Raw genomic sequence first — 23,055 nt, forward strand, 5'->3', positions numbered from 1 at the left:
TCCGAGTTCTGTGGCTGCCATGCAGAGAGCAGCTCAGCCACGCTTTGCAGTAAGGACTTAAAAAAAGATTCTAAAGCCCAACAGAGACTTAGGGAAAGCTAGGGATATAACCAGCAACAAGCCTCTAGTTACTGCCATAATCAGTGCAACTGCACTGGTGCGAAATAGCTGGCTGAGATATCAGATCTGGTAGCCCAGGACTGACTGCAATATCAAAACCTTTTGCTATGGGAAGCAGGGAAACATAGAGATAGGAATGGGCATGGGTGGTTCCCCAGCCTTGCTTGGCTGCCCTGCTGCCCTTCTCCCCATGCCACCCAAGTGAGCTCATCCATGCCATGGCCCACACATCTGCCCAAACTCTTTTACACCACAGCTACTGAGCATTACAATAACTGCTGCTAGGAAAGAGCTTACATAATGCTCGCCAACAATGTAATTTTGATCATCTGTGGACTCACGAAAAATTTCTACGCTGGCTTACACAGGTTGCGGTTTTACTTGCAGCTCTGTAAGCTTTGGATTATTATTTTGAAAGGAAGGTGACTGCATATAAAGCCAGCTCTGCAAAGCACTGGGAACAGGACAGGCTCTCATTTCAGGAGGAGTATGGCTAAAATGTAGCTGACACAGGAAGGATCTGGGAAGCCATCACACATGCAAAGACTTTTCTTCCAGTAAGTGTTACTAATTTCCTTGCAGATCTTCCACTGGTGTTTTCAATTGAGATAAATAAAAGAGAGCCAAATATCTAGTGCTTAATGTTTTTCTTTGCACCCTCAACACTTAGATGCATTTTATTAATTTATCATATGCAGATTGGATATTATTATGCAAGTAATTGCATGGCAGATAAGTAAATCCAAGCCCTGTGAAAAGCGAGCTCTTTCCATTTCAAGAAGTCACCTATCTGCTAAATCATTTTATGGTGTGCAATCTTGACTGGTTACTTTTGCTTTTCACAGCTTTCCTGTTTTAAAGAGAAGAACATGTTAAGGGGAAGTGTGTCCATTCGCAGCCCACAGCTTTACCCCAGCTTGCAGCAGCTCTTCACAGCAAAAAACAGGAGAGGTTTCTTAGTATTCCTGCAAGAAAACATCATGAATAGGAAGACTCTTTCCCCACATAATGTGAGTGATACTGAATTCTGTCCTTCTGTGGGTGCAGTGATGTGAAAAATAGAAAACCTGTACTGCCTGACCCCATGGGTCTGTTTTACATCTGGAGAACCAAACGCAAATAAGACACGTCTGAAAATGGAAGTGCATGTCATTTGGGAAAAAAGAAAAAAAAGACACCTTTTTTCACATTAACATTTTTACACTTTTTAATAAATTATTCAGTAGGTTCATGGAAAACAAAGAATGGCCATGCTAAGGGCCAGACTCTCCCTGCTCCTTGATAAGATGTGCAGGCCAGGGGACCACAAAGCAGGATGCAGGGCACCTGCATCTCCCTGGCGAGGACAAGGGCATGAGTATCCTGCTGGCACTGGCCAGGTACCCAGTGCTCTGCAAAAAGGTTTAGACTTGCTGTAGATGACAGGAGAGGAATTTTCCAGTGGACACTTGGGTACAGCTTTGGGAAAGCCCAGTCGTTCCTGCTGACTTTATGTCCATCTCTGAAGAGCCAAGCTGAGCCCTGCATAGCACAGGCACATTAGTACCATCCTCCTTCAGAGCGACCTGTTTTCCAGAGAGCCCTGCTAGGTCCTCTCACCATGTTAGGGGTGGAAGAAACAGCAGGTGCTCCAGCATTTGGTGTACACCACAGTTTAATCAGACTCTGCCTCCAAATATTAATGGCATAAAGAGACTTATGGGCTACGAAGTACTTCAAGAGGTCATCCAGCCCATTTCCTTGATTTAAGGCTGGATTAGTTACAGTATATCATTCCTGCCAAAGCTAGATCTAATCTGCTCTTCAAGATCTTCAGCAATGGAGATTTGACAGCCTCTGAAGGCTGCTGCCTCACCATCATTACCATTACAAAGTCTCTCCTTGACGTCTAACTCGATTCTTCTTGGCAGCGATTGAAGACCGATGCTCCTCTCCTAGCCACCAGAGACGAGGAGATTATTCCCAGCTACCTTGTGGTGGCCTTTCATCTCTGCAGAAATTGGCTTCACACCTCCTCTCAGTCTTCACCTCTCCAGGCTAAACACAAATTCAGTCCTTTCTTGGTGGCACATTTCCTTCTCTTCTTGCCTCACTCCATAAAGGTGTGTGCAAGCAAACAAGATCAGTACAGTTACAGGAACTGGGGGGAAGGCTTGTGCCTAAGTGAAACTGCTCAAGGAAACTCTGATGTGCTATCTGGCATTTACAAAGAAACTTGTGCAACTATTTACTGAGCAATCAGTAAACATGGTTTTTAACCATGGCAGCCTCTGTACCCTGCACCCCACATTTGTAGACAGCTGCTTCAAATAAATAGGAAACAGACCTGAAATAGCCTCACACCACTGCCTTAATTATTAGCCCATTGATCTTGTATCATGTGTAAATAGGGACTTTTGGAGGAAAAAACCACAAATCCTAATCATCCCAGATAAAAAGGGGAAATGTACAGAGACCAGGCTAGGAAAGGTATTGCAAAAATTGCTTCCTTTCTGAAAAAAGAGTATGCCAGTTATCTAGAAAATATATCTATCAATCCAAATGCATGGAAAAAACAAAAAGTGACTGATATGACAGAGTATGCCGGGTACCACTGGCTGTTACAACCTGCTTTTGCTATTATTATGTGTCACATACATGTGCCAACACTGATGATAAATATAACATGCATATGCTGCTTTAATATCCAGGTCCTCATTTTTGGGTAAATGACCTCTGGATCTGAATATTGTTTCAACCCACAACTGGTAGTGTCTGTAAACTGGTGACCCAGTCATGTGAATCTCAAACTCGGCATGTTACACTTGGGATCAGTTGGAGGGCAGGTATTAGTGGATACCAAATAGGGACAGTAGCTCCAAAATCCATGTTGAAGCCTGTTTACGAATACCCATTTAAATACACCATCTGTGAAAGCATCTCATGCATCCTGTTTGGTTCCAAGTCCTGACATTTGTTACAGCTGCCTGTCTTAACCTACTGCCCAGAAGCTCACCTTTTCAAAGCTGGACACATCAGCTGGTGGCGGTGACAGGGGCCACTCTACCTGGGGCAATATCTGGCCTCAAGTGACACAATGCTGGCCTGCTCCAAATTTTAAGTACCTGTGCCTTCAGCTTTAAGGTTCACCTATCCCTGGATTGGCAGTGTGTCTCAGCAGAGCCATCTGAGCATGGAGCACCTTTAAAGATGGTTTCTAAGCTTGTGTTAGCCTCACTAAAAAGCCAAGGCAGTGCTGCAGTATTTTCTGTCTTGTGGTTCATGGTTAGCCTATGCAGACTGAGGGGGTGGTGGGGAGACTTGGTGGTTTGCTAGCCACAAAGCCCTTCCTTGCTATGTTTCTGCAGCAACTTAACAGATGGAGCACAAAAAAGATGGGAAGGGAGGTTGTTTTTCCAAAAATATTATTTTTGGAAGTAAAGAGAGTAGAGACAAGGTAGGGCAGGACTTGTGTTCCTTGCTGACCTTGGAGAGCCTTGGCTGCTGATGGCAGGCTACACTCAACCAAAATGCAGTCACTGATACTGGCAGGAAGACAATTGCAAGCGACATCAAAAACTGCATTTTTCTTGGGATTAAGATTCTCAAAATTCATCATAAAACCCCCTTACAATTTATGTCTTTTTGGAAAACAAAAGATTTATGGTTTTTCATAATTAAGAAGGCTTTCAGTAGCAATATACATGAAATCAATGGGCACACTTCATTAATTCAGATGAAATATGAACTATTCAGTACACTCTTGCAAAATGCCAAATTACCTTCATGAGAAACAAAGTAGATTCTGCCCCCAAAATTACAGGGTTTCAATTTGCAGCCAGTTAGTTGGGAAACACACGGCTTTCTCCACAGCTCAGCCCAAACAACACAAGAAGCCATGAAATCAGAATAGCTGCAAGCTCCATTTGGCAGCTATGTGGAGGTTTGTCCCCACAAGCCAGGCGAGCAGAGGGATGGACGTGTCCTGTCCCACAAAATAGCAATATCTAAGCAGACCGAGCCACGAGAGGTCAGAGCCGACACTCGGTGGCAGCAGGCACAAAGCCAGCATGTTCACCTCGGTTTGCACAGTGCCAGGGACCTGGCCTCTGCCCCAAAAGAAAGGTGACACTGCAGTCTAGGATTACGGCCCTGGGACACAAAGGAGGGCTGCATCGTTCCAACAGGCTCCCTCCCTGCACTCCTAACCCCACCAGCTCCTTCAACCACCTGCAGAAATTGAGATGACCGGGCAAGGGGGCAGCATCCACCTTGGACTCAGTGCTGAAACATCCTAACCGAGCTGCTCCTCACAGTGTTGAGCACCTCTCAAAGAGCTAGCCAGCAAATCCTTCATTATAAAATGTGTCCTTGGCTGAACCAGTGTCCTCTGTTTTTTTCACTGTGGATTTCTTTCCCTTACCCATGCACACCTGCATGCATCCATCCTCAGTGTCTTCAACTGCAGTAGCTTTCTTAAATATACTTCTGCAGAAACACAAGGCAAAGACAACTCACAGCCAAATCTACCTGAGGCACCATTCACTTCACCTCAATGTGTGCTCCGTACTTAATGTTGTTAACATAATGTCTAAAAAATCTCCTCTTGATTACATTGGCAAGAAGAGGGAAAAAAAGAGCAAACCACCGAGTTTCTGAATAGATTATTCAGAGAACAATGAAATAAACTCCTATCTAACTTTTCGAGTGCAGAACGGTCCAGTGTGTGGAAGTTGCTGAACTGCAAGATGATCCCAGCAAAGTGCCCCAAAGGAAGGGAGCATGGTAGACACAGGCAGTGCAAGGACAGGGCAAAGGAGCAAGGCAGGCACACAGAGCTCTGCCTTTATTTCACTCTGCTGGAGGAAGAATTCAGGTTTATGGTTGGCAGATCACACTGTACCCTGCTTAGACCTAGTCAGAGGAAAACACAAGTAAATGTCACCCATAAAAGAGGTGCAGGTCAGCCTTTGCCTACTGCAGGCAAGTATGCACTAACAAATGCAAAAGAAAATCTGGCTCTCTCTGGAACAAATATCATGCCTGGCAAATTGCTGCACGAGTGCAGAATGCATTTAACCCTCTCCACACACCCCCAAAAGCCACTACTTATTTTACATTACATTAAAGATCGTTTGCTTTTCCTAGACTTCTCCACTGGCACGTCTGCATGTGGTGTTTGGCCTTTTATAAATGAGGTAGGCAACCAGAGAGGAGTAGCCCCAGACCGAGGTGCCTGCATGGCCATAGCCCACTCAGCAGCAGAGCTCCGGGGGCCATCCAGCCTCGTAGCCCATCTGGGAGGCATTTCCTCTCCACAGCAGCATACGTGAAATGCAGATGATGTGTCTGAATTACAGCCATTAAGGTTTGGTCTCTTACAGTCCCAGTGACAGGCAAGTTATTTGTGGCTTCACACAATTATCTTTTCTGCTGATAATTTTCAGGCCTTCACAACAATTTTACCATCCACTTAAATCTTCTCCTGTCCATCTTTCCTCCTTGTCAACAAATAGATTGTGCCTAGTTTTGCTTTTTTTAAAAGTTACTTTAAAAGATTCAGCACAGTAATTCCCTTTGAACAGCCAGACCATGTGGGCTCAAGCTTGAGAGTTCGACCAGCAGCTGTTGCAGAAAATAACCTATTCATTAGGCTTCCGAGGAGAGCCGATCAAATTACTCAATGCAAATAATTTATCTAACAATTTTCTCTTTGCAGATAATCTACATGCAAGACAACTTCACTAGGGCAAAACTAATTTTTTTTATTATTATTTTTTACAAAAATTTGTTTAAAGTTTTGCTGTTTCTGTACACGGTTGCTAGGAGCATTCATTATTTGTGGGTCAGTATTTGTGCCGTGAGATTGGCACGTGCTATTGTTTCCACATTCTACTGAGATGACCTACACTGTGAAACAGGCCTGAATAAAATTGCTGAAGCTTTGTCTTTCCTCTGTAGGTAGCATTCTGAGAGTTGGATGTGGAAAAGCTGGCATGGGGAATATGGATATTGCAAGGCTGTTTCTCCTCACCAGTATGGGACAAGGAAGGGAGAAGCACTTATAAATGGACATTATGAATGGACCTGAACTTTCTTTGGTCTGAGTCAGAAGAACATACATGTGTGTGTCTGTATGTGTATATATATATTTATATATATAAAAGCCAGTATGTGTTGGCTGTTTAGCAAGTTTACATTCCATTTTCTCTTGTCATGCTGACACAAATTATTTGCTCTTGTGTCTGGACTGCTGTTTGCAAAGGGTGCAGTGACTACTCTTAGCTGTTCTCATTTGATTAACTGTCTAAAATCCAGTTCTTTGGAGGCAGGTGGCAAGTTCCTTATCAGGTGGCCCAGAGCCTTTAAATTACAGAAATTTGCTTTTTCTGTGCATGGTTGGGATCCACCAGTCTCCATTTCATAGCACACTACCAAGCCCACAGGTGGGGGTCCATGAGGGCCCCATCCCAAACCGTGGGGGCTCCCCATCCACTCAGGCCAGCGCTTGGCAGGGGCTCGGAGAGCAGCTCAGCTCACTGACCCACTGCCAGGGCTCGGCCCTGAGGAACAGCAGCTCTGCTGCCCCTCAGCATCTTAATGCAAAGGGACGTGAGCGGCCACACGATGACATCGGATGATGCGAAATTCATTTGCACAGCAGCAACACCCAGGCACTTCGGCCACAGTCCCACTCCTCACCGCCGAGCTCAGAGAGGGGCCTCTGGTCCCCACGGTGCCACCCTCCTGCACCGGATCCCGGGTTACAGCCCTCAGCTGCCTCTAGAAAGAAAAGATTTCCCTCCATGTGATGCTGCGTGCGTGTCAGCCCGCGGCGCGATGATTGATGACACAGCTGCTTCTGCAACCTCTGTCGGAGAGCTCTAATTTAATTAATGGCTTTCGGCATGTGTGCAACATAACTCCTGCAGCACCTCCGTGCCCCGGGGGAGCGCGGGCACGGCGGGGCGGCTGCTCCTGGCACCGGCAGGGAAATGGGAGGGTGGCAAGACAGATGTGCATACACGAGGGCCAGATGCGATCGGCCACCTCGCGGGTTTGCATTAACCTTCACGTAGGCAGCGGCACGTGGAGCCTGCGCTCCGTGAGCCTCCCTCAGCAGGGCAGCAGCAGCAGCCGCCAAAGCTGCCAGGCATCTGCCGCCTGCCTGCCATGTCCTCGGGAAAGCCGCGAGGAGGAGGTGAGAACCACCCCACCTGATGCCTGCTCAGCTTTCTGCCTGCGATGCACAAGTGGAAACACCTGGACCCAGAAGCAGGGGAGGGGGTAGCAGGTGGGAAAGAGTCATTTGTTTTCCCCTTGATTGGCAGCAATGGGATATCTCAAAGGGTTAATGGTGTCTGCTCAATCCAGATGTACAAAAGGGGGGGAAAAAAAGTTATGCTAAGCTTTCCTGAAGTCTGGAGAATTCAGAAGAATGTGTCAAGAGTATTTCCCAGTTGCAAAATACTGCAGGATCTTTTATCTTCTACCACTGTGCCCTTCATCCTTGTCAGGAGTAGGGGGTGTGGGGCCAGACCACAGAACAAGAAACTAGATTAGAGGAAAGCTGGCTAACATGACACTCGCTGGCCCCCCCAAAACTCCATCCCGGTTTAAAGTTTGAACCTGTACCCAGACTTCCCACACCTCATTCAGTCTTACCTAAAGAGAAAGATTGTTGCCAAGATATCAACTAAATTAGAACCAGTTTTCATGAATAGCTGCCTTGGGAGAAGGAATTGCGGGAGTCTCCTGCAGGTCCCAGCTTAGTGGGCTTTCCCCTGTCTCTCCACCTCTAAGCCCAGTCACTGTTGACCTTTAAGCCCCACCACTGATGAAGGCTTAAGTGTAACCTTCAAGCCTGGTACCATCTACACTCCTTGACATAATAAAGCTCAGCCTTCAAGAGAGAAGCTTCTGTCTTCCAGACCAGCAGTTCTCAGTTCAAGAAAGAGCCAATGACAGAGACACTAACAGGTTTTTCATTTGCTATTGAAAAGAACAAAGAACAAGGGCAAAGGAAAAACCTCAGAGAACTTCCATCAGCTCCCCAAATGGTCCCCAGCTGAATGGGTTTGGGAAGAAGGATAAACATTTTATTTTCTTCAGCAAGCCCTGCAGCATTTGTCCATCATTTTCTTTGAGATGAGCCAGTCTCATTTAACTCCAGAATTTACTGGTAAAAAATATTCCTCTATCTTGTTTTCCTGGAATATTTCAGCCTGGCTCTGCAGTCAGGCATTTCTGAAGAATTTCAGGCATTGCTTCAGTTCAGCAGAATCTTCAACTTTGGACGAGGTTTTAAAAATAGTTAGCTTCTACCTTTTTATTCTTTTTTTGGGGGCTTTTTTTTCCCTTTCCTTGCTGTTTCCTTTTCATTACCAAGGTACAGCTGGAAAGAGGGAGAGAGACAGAGATTCTCCTTTGTTTTGAACTTTCAGTTGGACCAAAGACTTAAGCTTCAGAAAAGTGATGCTGCTCTCCCAAAGGCCATCCTTTGCTTCTGTTATGCCTCGTTGCCTCGCCTCCCTACATGAGAGAAAACCCCCAACAATATCGTCTCCCTCGAGCTCTAAGAAAACAGGTAATGATGCATGGATGTGCAATGAAATTTCAAAAATGTGCACTGACTTTTTAGAAATATGCCAACTGTCAAATAAAAAAATTAAAAATCAGACCTAGCCAATATTTAAACCATGAAGTCCTCAATAGTACTGACTCTGAACTGAAGACTCTGTCACAGCACAGCAGCTTGCCCAATATTTACTGTTTACAATTTACCCCAAAAATGTGCCCTTTTAATTTAACCCAAAAGATGGTTTGCTTATTGTTATTATCTGTTGCCAGCCTACTGCTGACACACTTCAGCGTTCCTTGAGTGTGTCCTGTGTAAGGTTTTTAGAGGTTTTCCTATTCAAAAAGTTTTAGAAAATCATAGTTTTGGTTGTATAATGACCTGGCCATATGTATAGAGATATCCAGCAGGAAGGACCCTGTATTTTGTGCTTACGTGAAGGCAAAGTGATAGCGATTCCTTCTGAGCTGGGTACAGGAGCCAATCTATAGATGCAGATACATTGACAAGTCAGTAGAAATATGTGCAAACCCTCTGTGTTGAGTCATACTGGGTTTCATTTTCCTATAGATATATATATTTATGGCTGTACCATATGCTGTGCACCCAAAGATTTACTATCAAGTGGATGTGCAAATGGACATAGCTGCACACCTTCTCTAGTGGGCATTTATATCTTTATATATATGGAAGCACGTGAATGAAAAGATACACGTTATTTTTGCTAAAGTCTCCTTTTTTATCAGGCTCAACGAGGAATTGTAGGAAGCAAATAGATCTGAATGTGTGTGTGTGTATGAAGCCACGGGGGTGTTTGTGTGTTCCTGCTGGCACGCCCAGCAGTGTGCACGCAGGGATGTCGGAGCAGGGTAGCAGCCAATGCACAATTCCACATTCCGGATGGTAACAGCGAGTGTGTGTCCATGCACCTGGGTGCAATCCTGAGCCGTGCTGGGCACTGCTGGCTCCTCAGGCAGCAACTGGGCAGGGAATGGGCAAATCAACGCAGTAGAGCGGCCGTCAGGGTAGGTCCTGGTGGGTGGCGAGGCCAAGTCTGCTGGCTACATGGGCTTGTTCAGCTCCTGCTGGGCTGTGATTGAAAGCAAATAGGACATGGTTCCCTGTGGAAAGGCTGGAGCTGCAGGGGATGTGGCTTGCTGTGCACTTGTGTGCCGGGCAGCACCTGGGAGCCAGCATCAACCCAGGCCATGAGGCTGCAGCCCCACAGGGGCCATCCTTTTGTGGCTTATTTTAACCACTTAATCAAATTGCACTCCTGGGCTTTTCACTGGAGGTAGCCCAAATCACATTTGGACAAAGCAATTTGGAAACATATTTTATTGAGAGAAGCCCAATAGAAATAGGCTTAGAAATAATCACATGCATGCCACACATTTTCTGGTCTCTTTTATAAGGCTTTTCAAACCAGAGATATTTACATTAACTAGGCTTTGCGTTTTCAGGATTACAGGTTACACTTTCAGCTCTATGCTGAGGGTGGCTCCCCCATGGCTGTAAAGCACTGCTGTGCTCAGCTGCCCATCCATTCCCATTGCATGGGCACCCTCACTCTGCAAACCCCATCTTCCCAGTGTCCCACGCTGCTGGACACATGGCTTGACCTGACACAGACCACACTGTGCTCCACGACCCCATCACTGAACATAACAGAACGGCCTTGGGACACTGTCACAGTGGGGTCCCAGGTGCCTGTGCTGGGGTGGCTGGAGCCTGGAGGATGCAGGATGGCAACACCTACCACTGTCCCTCTGACCTGGAGGGTGGCATCAAGCACTGCCCTGCTCTGATGGAGGGCCAGGTCTGAGAGGTAAGCTCTGATCTCACCTACCTTCATGTACAATCCACAGTAACACATTAAAACTTAGTATTTCCCCCCCCCAGACTCAGTGCAAAGTAAATCACAAGTTCAGGCCTCCTACCTTTCAGATTTGTGTTTTTCCTCTTCCTTCACACTTGCTGAAACATCTCTTTTTTTTTTAACTTTCAATTGGCATTTGTGAAAACTACACCACAGGGGATGAAATCCCAGCTTCTCTTCATGTGTAGCACACTCACACTGGCAAAGAGCTGGGCTGAAGGGCTCAGGGGGAAGGATATGCAATAGGAAGAAGAAAGCACCTGTGAATTTCCTTTATTAAAAGATGAGAGGTAAGTGTGTTATGTCTTCTCTGAAGCTGCAGAAGAATTGTTTTCATATAAAATATTTGAAAAGTTTGCTATGTGGCTTTTCACCAGTCTTTCAGGAAAAAATTACGAGTATTATTTACTTTGTTCTAGAAATATTTTAAGAATTTAAAAGTAATCCCTGTTTTATAGGCATGGTATACTTACTGTCTTTACATATGCTGTAAAAGCAAAAATATTTTATATGTCTTATTCAAATCTATAAAATATCATTACAGAAAACTGTTACTTTTATTACTCAAGCTGAACTTTTATGAATAGCTACTCCATTAGATTTACACACTGACTTTTTAGAGTTAGAAATGACACTGTAAAGCACAGGAATAGCTGCAATATTTATTTTAAAGGCTGCATTACAAATAATTTTTTGATAACAATTCTTTTTCTGCTCAGGTTATTACTTTATTGCTCCCTGACTTTTTTCCCCAAACAAATTGCAAGGTGTAAATCCAGCACTTACAGTGACAGATGTCAGATGAACTGAATGCTCCTTGCAGGTCCTCCAGAGTTTCTTTCCTTGTTTGTCCCCCAGACATTCCTTTCCTTGTTTGCCCTGGCAGACATGTCCCACCCTGGGTTCGAGGGCAGGGTCCTGTCAGACAGGGGATGCACTAATGCAGGTCATGAGCTGCTGTCTAAGGTGAGATGTGGAGCTGCAGCTCACAGCATTTGAGGGTGGCTGGAAACTATTTCAATATGAGTTTGCATGTAAAGGTATATTTATTTCCGTGCTCTCAGACATGAACACACATGCAGACCTCCCATACTTCTAGCTGGGGTATCCCAGACAAGGAAAGGTATGTACAACACACGAAGGTAAGGCCAGAACATCACAGAAACATCAGTAAAATGTCTGCAGCTGTGCTGTGGGACCCCTGGGATGTCTCCCCTAACCTAAACTCCTTTCCCCCTGGTCTGCAATACTCAACTTCCATGCAAATATAATTTCCAGGTCCAAAGGACGAGTCTAACAAAGCTCAGTAGCTCTACATCTGGAAATGCCACCTTCTCCCCATGGCATGGAACCCTGCTGGCACATCGCAGTCCAGCGTGCACCGTCCCTGCCTCACCAGTGAGATGTGTTGCAACACACTGGCAGGCTGCCCAGGGAAGTGCTGTGGTCACTAGCCCTGGAGCTATTTATAAGACAGTGTAGATGTGGCACTGAGCGACGAGGTTTAGTGGTGGGCTTGGCAGTGTTAGGTCTGTGGTTGGACTTGATGATCTCAGAAGTCTTTGGCAACCTAAATGATTCTATGGTTGTAACAGCCACAGTCACTCACACGCTCTGAGGTGCTGTAGCAGGTTGGGTTTGTAACCAGGCAGACACAACCAACTTAGTGTAGTGGTTTGGTTTAAGATACTAATTACTGTTTATCTTCTGTGAGATAAGAATTAGGAGAAACGCAAAGTAGGCACCAACCTTGAAAGAATATAAAGAAGTTTATTAACAGACCTAAAAGAAGAAGAAAAAAATCATACCATACCTTCAGAACTCTTCTCTTCCCCCCACCTCTCTCCCTTCTCCCACTGACAATGTAAAAAGACAACCCTTAAGATGTTCAGTCTGTTTACCACTTCCATAACAACCTTGTTCAGTCCATTTAGGAAGAGGAGTCTCTCTTGCTCATGCTATGGAAACAGTATCACAACGAGACAGCTGCCCACTTCCAAATATTGTTCAGTCCATTTAGGAAGAGGTCTCTCTGATCGCGTGTGAGTCCCTTCCCCCCCCGACTTGCAGCTTTTTTTGCAACTGCTTTTGAGGGTCCACTCTTGAAGGTTTTTGGGGTACAATTTTAAGGTTGAGCCATTCAGAAACAAAAGTTCTCTTCACCTATCTCTGGGAGCATTTCATCTCTAAGAACAGAGGCCCTCCTCCTTCCCTAGGAGCAAAGGGTCTTCCTCATCTTCATCGTTAGGACTATCTCTGGGAGCATCTCTAGGAACTGAGGTTTTCTCCTTTCCCATTTGGAGCAAAAGTCCTCATTGCTTCCATCTCTCCCTGTCCAAACTTCTCATGAAATTACAGCTGCGTCAGCATCTGCCTATCTCAGCACAGGTGCTTTTGCTTACGAGTTGAACACTCCACCCCCCCATATCTTCATGAAATTACAACGGGATACTCTGATATATCATAGCTTCACAACAGACTTTCAGCTTTAAGCATCTCCTCTTTCTCTTCCCTCAGGTTTTCAGCTCTTCACAGCACTAAAAGGGTTAAACTCACCTCGGCCTTGCAGCTGGAATGTTGCTTATCCCTGTTGGTCACCTGACCTCTGTCGGGCAGCAGTGCCGCTTTTTGCTGAAATCCTGGCCTTGGCCACAGTGGGGGGTGGGGGGGGGGGGGGAGCCGAGCTGCTCCAGCTGCCCGCAGCAGGGCTGGCGGCGGGGGTTCCGCAGGTGGAACAGGTCCATCGGCTCCAGGATGGCCGTGGCCCGGCCTGGCCTGGTCAGAGCAAGGCCTGGCCGGGCCCGCTGGCCCCCACACGGCCCGCAGCCACCTGTCCCAGCACCGGAAACGAGAGAGAGCTGTGGGGGGTTTGTCTATTCTTAAGTGTGGATCACAGAGGTGGTCACAACTTTAAGTGGCTTAAAGAATTGTCCATATTCAAACTGGCCAGCTGATAGGTTCTCTCAGGTCATAGAGAAAGCTGTAAGAGGAACATCACTTCTGAGACTCAGCTTGCTAACCTATGACAGGTGCACAGGAACAAGGACCTTATGGACACCAGGACTACCACAGAAATTTCAGCAATCACACTAGCCATGGGCAAATTCTGGATTTAAGGTGGCTGGAAATATGGCTGTCTTTGAAGGTGGGTGGTGAGCTCATACAGCAGTTTTCTCTACATGAGGCATTTCCATTTATTGTCCCAAAGCCTCCAATGCTGCTGCTGCCAGAGATAATGCTCTCCACAAGATGGACAGCTGGTGTTGCTTCTGCATCCCTTGGTGTATCGCCTCCTTTTGCCTCTTCTGTTTCTTCATTCCTTCTCAAAGTTTTGAAAGATGCCAAGGGACAGAAATGACAAGGCTAGAAACAGCATTCTAGCCAGCTCCCAAATGTTGTGAAGCCTTACTTGGCAGGTTCTTGTGACCACCCTCCTGCCTGTGGTGCTTGAGATGTACAGCAGGAACATGTGTTTCCAGCAGTCAGAACCAGTCCCACAACTTGCCATAACTCCCCCTGAAACACCAACAAGCAGAGAGCAGCAATGCTAAACACCTGGATCTGAAAGCAGAAGGGTTTCTGTGTATTCAGGCCTCAAAAGAAGAGAACATTTGTATTGCATTTTTAAGCTAATGACAGAAAACTTTTCCCACTGAGATAAAAACAATAAAAATAAAAGGATTGTGGCCTGTAACACTCATATCCTACAGCTTCAGGCATCCTATTCCTTTGCCTGTCACTTTTATATATGCATATATAAAAAGTGTGATAGCCTGCCACTTTCTACATATAAAAATTTTATAGCGGGCACCAGTGGCGACCACTATATTTTAGTGCACAAAAAAAATTTCCATGAGGATACCGCCTTGATTTTTCCTACTTAGAGTTTCTCAGAGCATTACATTTAGCGATCAAGATGTTTGTACTTGTTCTCTATGTGAAAGTTAAGGGATAGACAAGAGTGCTTTCTTCAAAGCAAAATTAATTCATCTCTTCTTCCATACATGAATGAAATAGCTTTTTCCTCTATTATTTTTAAGTATTTCATACTCTTACAGACAGCTACTGTGGTTGGTTGGGTTGGAGTTTTTATTTTTAAACAAAAGTGGATTTGGTTTATAGGGATGCAACAAGTCAAACTTGCATACTGAGGATACACAAGGGGTTTTCTTCATCTATTCTTGATAAGCGTTTATAAGAAGAGCACTATACCATGTTCAAGTAGGAGCTAGAGCAATACTGAACTACTACCAGCTCAGGAAGGGTACAGCAAAGGGCTTGTCCGGCCTCTCAGGCAAGCATTATTGGGGTCTCCTCCCCTCTCTTTTGTTTCATTAGCTGCATCAGTATTAACAGGTTTTTGTTGAAATCTAAAGAGAGGATTGAGGGAGCACCAAAGAAAAGTCACCCACTACTGTTTCAGTAGCACTCCACTGCTCTGGGGAAGTCCTTCAGCTGACACCTGAACTGCTCCCGAGAGACTGAGGGACCTGGTGCCACCCCATGCACTTGGGGAGCACTGCTGCAGCAGAGCCTGCTCTTGCCAGCTCTGGGAACATTTATGGGGTGTAGCAAGTGTAACTACACTCCCTATTCAGCCATACAGGAGCTGCAAATGACTAGCAAGGTTTGGGGCTTGAGTTAGTAGTGGCTGTGTGGGACAGACCATTTAGGACAAATCAGTGCTGCAGTGTCTGTTTGTTTCTGTGACACAAGTGAGTGACTAGCACTGCTGAGACAATACATGCCCAAAATGTAGGGTAATAATTAAAAAAGAAAAAATCCTTCTACAAAAATCAGCACCTCCTGCTGCTCCCGCAGAATTTCATATTTCAGCCTGTCTGTTTTATCCCCTTTACCCTCCCCATTGAAGGTACAGAGCACTGCAGCTCATACTGTAGAGGACAACTACTTGAAAGGTTGTTTTCCACCTGGGGTCTGGACTGACTCCTTCCTTTCCTCTTGGAGTTTGACATTCTCACCACTGATACAGCAAAAGTGTGTGGTTTTCAGAGACCCTCTGTGAGCTGAAGGAGATGGCCATCCTTGAAAAATCAGATGTACTTCTAGGTGGGAAGTGCACTGGGTATGCCAACATGGAAGATGAGCCTCCTGTATGCTCATAACCTACTTATGACTGCTTATCTATTAATGAATAAGGCCTTGGGAAGTCAGGTTTAAGACAACAACAAAATTGATAGTTAGGAGAAATGAAAAAGAAAGTGAATTTTCAAAAGCACTTAGCATTGACTTCTAATGAGTACATTGATTTCCAACACCATTTCCAGTTAAATAGCTCTGATATATGAAATAGGCCATAAATGTAGAGAATCTCTAATACTAAATCATAAGTACCTCATACCCCAGTCTTTAGACCAAGGCTGGAGCATGTGAGTAAGTATTTGGAAAACCTTTTTTAGGATTCAGCTTGAGGCACTTTGTGTTTTCTCAAAATTTGGCAGCTAAGGGAGCCAGAAATTCTGGCTCTTAGAAGTTTGCAGACACATCAGAGAAATTCTGGTGTTCAAAAAAGACTGCCTGAGAAGGCTGGCCATCCTAGATGGCAAAAGGCAGGAAGCAGGTGAAAATGGCAACACACAGAAAACAAAGTCAGTAAGTAGTGAAATAATTTTAAAAGGTCAATGGTGTAGAAAGCAGACATTGAAAGGGAGAAAAAAAATCTAAATAAATGTAAATCCATTCAGTCTTGCCTCCTACAAGTCATTAAATATTTCCCAGCAGTGCTGTGCTAGCTGCTCTGTGTACCTGGGCTCTGAGAAGCATTTCTGCCCACTCACAGCACTGTGGGAAGGCAAATGGCCCTGAGCCAGGGATTTCCAAACAGCAACATCTTGCCAGCCTCTCACAGTGCTGCCAGCCACTCCTTTTTTGCCCCCAGCTAAACTGGAGTGGTGGTTTAGGTTGTTTTTTTTCCCCAGTGTCCCTTGGCTCTAAAATTAATTCCTTTGGGATTTGAAAGTGCCAAGATGCACTGACCTCTAGCTTGCACTCTCCGCTTGGGTTGGTTTTGTGGTGTGTTGCCAAGGTGATGCCTAGAAAGGCTCAGAAGGGCCGAGGGCAAGGGGTTTGGGCTAATTTTAGGGAGGGAGGAATTGTGTCAGTTGGATGGGCTTGTGTTTTCAGGGCATTAGCTTAATTTTAAACGCTTAAGGGATCTGTTAAGGCACCTGAACCATCAAGACTGGGCTTAAAGCACTTACCTAAGGCTACGCCATTGACAAGAGCAGTCAGAAATAAAGGTCATGATTCTTAGAGGCTGTGAGTGGGGACAGGGCATGCGGGATGCAGTGCAGAGGAGCCTGCTCCAAATTCACCTCTGCCAGCATCCACACTCCCAGTGCGGGGGGGCAATGGTGTCCAACTTACTCTTGCTTCTGTGGGTTTCTCTTTCATGCCGATATTGATGGGTGAGACATTTAAATCACTGGAAAATGAATAAGTTATTAAGTATGTTGGGGGGGGTTTCTGTCTGAAACTGTTTTGTTCAGGATTTTCAAGTTTATCTCTTTTCCTTTATTTATGTATCTTTACTTGGGTAGCATGTGGAGGAAAAGGAAATGTGGAGGAAACAGTGGATGGTGTACTGGTTTTGGCTGGGAGTTAGTTGTCTTCACAGTAGCTGGTGTGGGGCTGTGTTTTGGGTTAGTGCTGGAAAGTGTTGTTAGCACAGGAATGTTTTTGTCATTCCTGAGCAGAGCTTGTAGAGAGTTAAGCTCTTTTCTGCTCCTCGCTCCATCCCACCAGCGAGGAGGCTGGGAGTGCACAAGGAGCTGGGAGAGGACACAGCTGGGACAGCTGACCCTGACTGACCCAAGGGATACCCCACACCAAAAGGCGTCAATATTAGCACATAAAGCAGAGAGAAGAAGGAGTGTGGAGGGACATTTGGAGTGATGACATTTGTCTACCCAAGTAACGATTACATGTGATGGAGCCCTGCTTTCCTGGGGATGGCAGAACTTCCAGCAGGAAGTTCCTTGTTTTGCCTTCCTTGCATGCACAGCTTTTGCTTTCCCTATTAAACTGTCTTTATCCCAACCCACAAGTTCTCTCACTTTTACCCACCCAATTCTCTCCCCTATCCCGATGTGGGTCAGGGGTGAGTGAGCAGCTGCGCAGGGTTTAGTTGCCAGCTGGGGTTAAACCACAGCAAAGACGGGGGGATTTGGGGGAGCCACACAGTAGAAAACGCTGATAAGCTAGAGGATGATGTCGCTTTCTGCCTTCAAACTGTTCCAGCTGGTTAGCCAGGTTTTTCTTTGGGGGAAAAAAGTTCCACTTTTGTGACTGGGGCTGGACCACTTTTCTGAAACATCTGCAGAGACAGACCATGTGCCTATTCTTGTGGAAAAAATCTCCTAGGAAAATGGGGAAAAGAATGGATGTTTTCTGTCCTTTCAGGCAAAGGCCAAAAGAATTTAAAAAAACCCATAGCAGCAGTATACTGAACAGCTTTCTCCAGTCATCTTTATCTATAAGAGCAGCTCTGAGGGTGGTCCCCCTCGGGTGCTGCCACTGTGCCAGATGCTCTGCAAGAGCAAGATGCATATAGCATCCATGTATGAATGCATATAGCATCCATATGTCCTTTGGAGGCCCACAGGACAGGCTCCGGGAGAAATCTGGGTGGGACAGAGAAAAGGGGGCCAGGTAACGAGTCATGATGTGAATTCAGCTGTTGCCCATGAAAAGTGTGGCTGAGAATCTAATTCTAGGTGTTACTTTGCAACACTGGTGAAATATCTCTTCTCTTGATGAAAAGAAGCAGCCTCTCTGGGCCAGCAGCGGCAGCCTCATGGTTACTGCTGTACATGGACAAGGGGATCAGGTCAGTATGAGAACAGCGGGACCAGCCATGGGGACAGGAGCCCACGCACCTCCTTGGTGGCCAAAGCAGCTTCTGGCAGGTTAATTGTCAGCCACGGTGTACACTCAGTTCGGGCACACAGGGCCCTTCCCGCTATTTGCCATCCTCGGCAAACAAACACACCCTGCGCCAAATCCGTCCCTGGTGCGTGGAGTGGCGCCAGGGCGGAGCAGCACCTGGCCACGGAAAGGTTGTTTTAAGGGGATGCTGAAGATGGATGCAGCGTGTTAAAGAGGAAGAGCAGGGTCAGGGAGGCCAAAAGCCGGGGAAGGAAGCTGCAATTGCTCTATTGAGGCCACGTCAGCGAGCCAGAGGAGCGTAAACAGCCGCGGAGGAAAATGAAGGCAGAGCATTTAAAGCCGGTGTGCATTTTCGAGGCAGAGCGAGAGACATCTACCGGCTCCCGCATCCCCGCCGCCGGGGCCCCCTCCCACTAATTATGGCAAGGTTTCCTCTCCTTTCAGCTGACAGCCGGGGAGCGTAATTAGCGTCTAATAAAAGCCCGAAAAGTCAGAAATGCAAAAGCGGGCTAAACAATAAACACCGGGGGCTGAGGCGGGGCGGGAGCGCGACGGCCGGGTAATGCCTTGGCTAAACGGTGCGCGCAGTGACACTGGCACCGCGCCGCCAGCCCCGAGCGCGCCGCCAGCCCGCTGCAGACAGACAGCTCGAATTAATCCCAGGAGGCGCGCGTGACAGGCGAGCCAGGCAGACAATTAGAGTGAAGGAGGAAATTGGAAATGGCAAAGGTGTGAACATATGTCAAATTACAACTAAATGATAAATTACAATTCTGTCATTGAAATAAGCGGTAATTAAGAAAGATTTCAGCTAGCCCTCTCGGAGGAAAGAGAGGAGGAAGAGGAGCAAGCAGATTTTTTTTCCCCCCCTCCTCCCCCCTTTTTTTAATAATATAGTTTGGGTGCGCTGGCTGTATTGTTTCCATCCATCGCATACATTGGGGCTGCTCGTCGTCTTTCTTTCTGAATGCATTCGTGTACTTAAAATATAATACCTTGCTTCCCCCTCCCCCCTCCCCATCCCCCTGCCTGGCAGAGTGATGGTGTCAGAAATGAGCAGGGAGCTGATAGCAACTGATAAAAACCCATATGGAGGGATTAAAAAAAAAAAGCCCACCCCGACCCTCCCCGGTCTGTTTAAGCCGCTGCACTCTAATTATTTTAAACAAGCCTGGCGCAGCACAGCTGACAATTAGGAAACCCTGCTTGCAGGCCCGGGGGATTCATGTGAGCTCTCATCATCATTGCCGGCTCCACGTCCTTCCCATTTCGGCACGGCGATGGATGAAGGCAGGCGGGGCTGCCTGCCCTTGCAGCCCACTCTGCTGAGATTTGAACCAGTCAGGGAATCGCGGCTTCGGAAGGCAGAATCCCAGCCCAATTCAGGGGCCATGGTACCTGAGGTCCCTCTGGCCCCTGGGCACATCCACTGTGAATTTTTTTTCAGCACTGGGATTTCTGCGGTACACGACTGCTATTCCCCAGCTGGTGTTATCTACTGAGAGCCCGTGCCAGTAGTTGACACTGCTTCTCCCCACAGAGGGGAAAAGCGCGCCCAGGCAATGATGAATGTTTAGCTTCATGGTAGCACATTTGTCATGTGAAATTAAAATAATATTGTGTAAACAGCACCTTTCGGCTAAGGAGCTGGAGGTGCTGTGCAAATACAAATGGGAGGGGGGGCTTAGATATGAACTAAATGCATAGGTAGACTTTGTACCTCAACAGGACCTGTTCCTACATAAAAGAGTTGTTGCAGAAATTTATGTATTGGCAATAATTGTTTAAAATACACTAAAGCCTGTTTAGTGCACAAATCAATATTAAATCTCTACAAAGCGATCAGCTCCCTTTGCATTTCATTACATCTATTAGGTTTAATTAATCTGCAAATGGAGTGACATAAAGATTTTTTTTAAAAAAATCAAGATAGGCTAATTACAGGTCAAAGGCTTTTTATATGCACCCTTATCATTCCTTACGTATGTATGTCCATTATACACAAACGGGTAAGAGATGGCCTATGGTTACATTTGCACATTGATGAGCTGGCTTTGAAATGCAAGGTTTTGCACCAGACCTCCCTACTTAAACAGGAGAGGAGAAGGAATAAAATAATTCAAAGTGTTAAATGCTTCAGCATGCTTTCCTGACAGCAAGGTTGGCGCTGGTGACCATCATCGGGGGATAAATCATTTTGTAGCCACTGCAGCCAGAAAGTGAAGTTCAGATGCTGGAGAGCTTAATTAGGAAGCATGTTAAAAGTGAAAGGGTGAGAGTCATGTTAATTATGTGGGGTTCCTCTTGGAGCAAACCAAGGCAGCAACAGTGCGGTAAGGCTAACGGAGCATCCTGTTGTTCCCTGCATTAATCAACCCCCGTTACTGGTATGACACAATTGCTTATACAAAACCCCATCCAAATGCAATGGCAAATTGCAGGTGGAAGCTTGGATTTGATTGTACTTGATTACTGTGACAACCATATGGTTTTGGAGCGGCTCCATGCTCCAAAGAGTATTTCAGACACCAAGTGGGGTGTTAAGAGAGCTCTCCTCTGCTGGCATGAATATGCAGCCTGAAGGTTTTGACCAGACTCTGTGGATTGTTGGGATTTTTTTCTACCATTTAAAAGGTCTGTGAAATTGAAGACTCTTGGTTATCACATGCAAGAGAACTTTTGATATGAGGTCCCAAAGGCTTTATAGATTAGCAACTCAGTAAATTTTTCTGCTTTGTCCTCTTGATGAGGGCTTAAGTCTTATACAAATCCTAATTGTGGGGTACATACACATAATGTCTACAATTCCTGCCTCAAAATTAATGATGATGATGATAATAATAATAAAGTTTCGCTTGAGTAATCCCTTAGTGATGATAATTAGGATAATGGTGAAACTTAAACTGTGAAGACATAACTGCTGCTCTCTGAAGCCTTTTAGCTCCCCCACTTCAGCCCTCTGGAATCACCACTGCCCTCAAGAAAACATGAATTTCTGGAATACTGTTTGTCAGGATGATCTATTTCCAGACATTTGCCCCCAAACCTGTGTGATCTGCTGGCAATTTTTCCTTTGGGAAGCCATCCAGCAGACGATCAGGAGAGGGCATAGACTGGTTTCCCAATAGGACCCCTCTCTGGGGTTCAGAGGGGTGCAGTTCCCCATCACAGGTGCTTCCTTGCTCAGACACTGTCGTGCTCTGGCAGCAAGTGGAGAGTTGTACATGGAGGCTTTTTCTCTAGTGGTGGAGAAGCCCAAATTAGCACCTGTAACAGCCCAAGATGTGTGTTTGTCAAACCTCTGCCAAATCTCTGCTAGTGACAAAGACCACAACTACATGTTTTTCCTGCATACTCTTGATTCAGGCAAAAAAAGAGGGGTTTTTTCACTCCTTGGTGGGCTTGTTCCCCCCACCCCCCTGTCCTATTAGTATTACTTACTGCTGAAAAATGTTCATAAATCACAGTTTTCAGCAGTGATATTGGTCTATCAAAATCTGAGGCGCAATCAATAAAGTTTTACTAAGCAGTCCTTATAAATGATGTATTGGAGTAGTTCACAAAGGAGGTCTGAAATACCTCATTTTTTCCATAATATTAAGTATAAAAGAAAATAGAGAAACCAGTGATATCAGCAGGGAAATGGCTGATTTGACTGGTGAACAGTCCTGGTCTCTTCCTCTTTCTTTCTCCATCCCCTCACCCCTGTATGACTGAGGTATAGGAAGGTCAGCCTGTACTTGTGTTTCAAAAATACCACACGGGAACTGCCATACAGCTGATGCCATTTCCAAGATTTTCACTTGGTTTTTGTCTTACAGGATTTAAAATCCAAAATTCTGCTGAGAGACATCAACCCACTGGGAATGCCTGGAACAGGTATCTGGAAAGGAGCTCCACAGACATTTCCACAAGAAGCAAATTCTCCCAATGGGTTTCTGCCTTAACCCCACCAACGTCTGATATTGTGTCACTGATCCTGAGATAAAAAACCTAAAAATGCAGCTCTGCCTTTGCCTACCTTCTGTTTGACGTGGGGGAAAGAATAGGAAGCAGGGAGCATCTTATACATGTGCTGGCTCGGTAGACGCATTAAAATGCATCATCACCATCATCAGCTGTCATTAGCCACTCCAAGCACTGAGTTATGGCAGGGAAAGCAGAGATTATATTTGCAACAAGGGGGAAAACAGCATTTAAGGCCAGGAATATATTTGGCACTGACAGTACTCTGGAATCGTTTGGCATGAGATGTCACCCATTACATGGTTGTGTCCAGTATGACGTTCAACACTTCTGCAGCAGGAGGGCTGTGACTGGGTGTGATTATCACACACGGAAAACGGATTTGCAGGAAAGATGGCCTGTGACAAATATTACATAATCATTGACCATTTGAGGCAGTTCCTTGTAGATTCAAAGAAAAAAAGATAAGAGCAACGCACTAATAATTCAGGCTATTTTGAGAATCACTGAAGATATGTTCCAAAATTAACTGCATACAAGGTAAAAAAGGAACTGCAGAAAGAGGCAGATGAGCTTTAGTTTGCGCAATATTTTTTCCCATGGTTTAAAAAGAAAAAGAAATTCT

General features: G+C 45.7%; 1 long non-coding RNA gene across 1 annotated transcript; it reads left to right on the top strand.

Moving 5' to 3' along the window:
- Positions 1–22,462, top strand: LOC125325822. The gene is made up of 5 exons (XR_007203566.1): positions 1–677; positions 966–1,130; positions 6,061–8,686; positions 10,713–10,846; positions 22,286–22,462. It is a non-coding gene; the product is annotated as an uncharacterized LOC125325822 (long non-coding RNA).
- The last annotated feature ends 593 nt before the right edge of the window (positions 22,463–23,055 follow it).

This window comes from Corvus hawaiiensis, chromosome 5 (genome assembly GCF_020740725.1).
Source record: "Corvus hawaiiensis isolate bCorHaw1 chromosome 5, bCorHaw1.pri.cur, whole genome shotgun sequence".
NCBI lineage: Eukaryota > Metazoa > Chordata > Aves > Passeriformes > Corvidae > Corvus > Corvus hawaiiensis.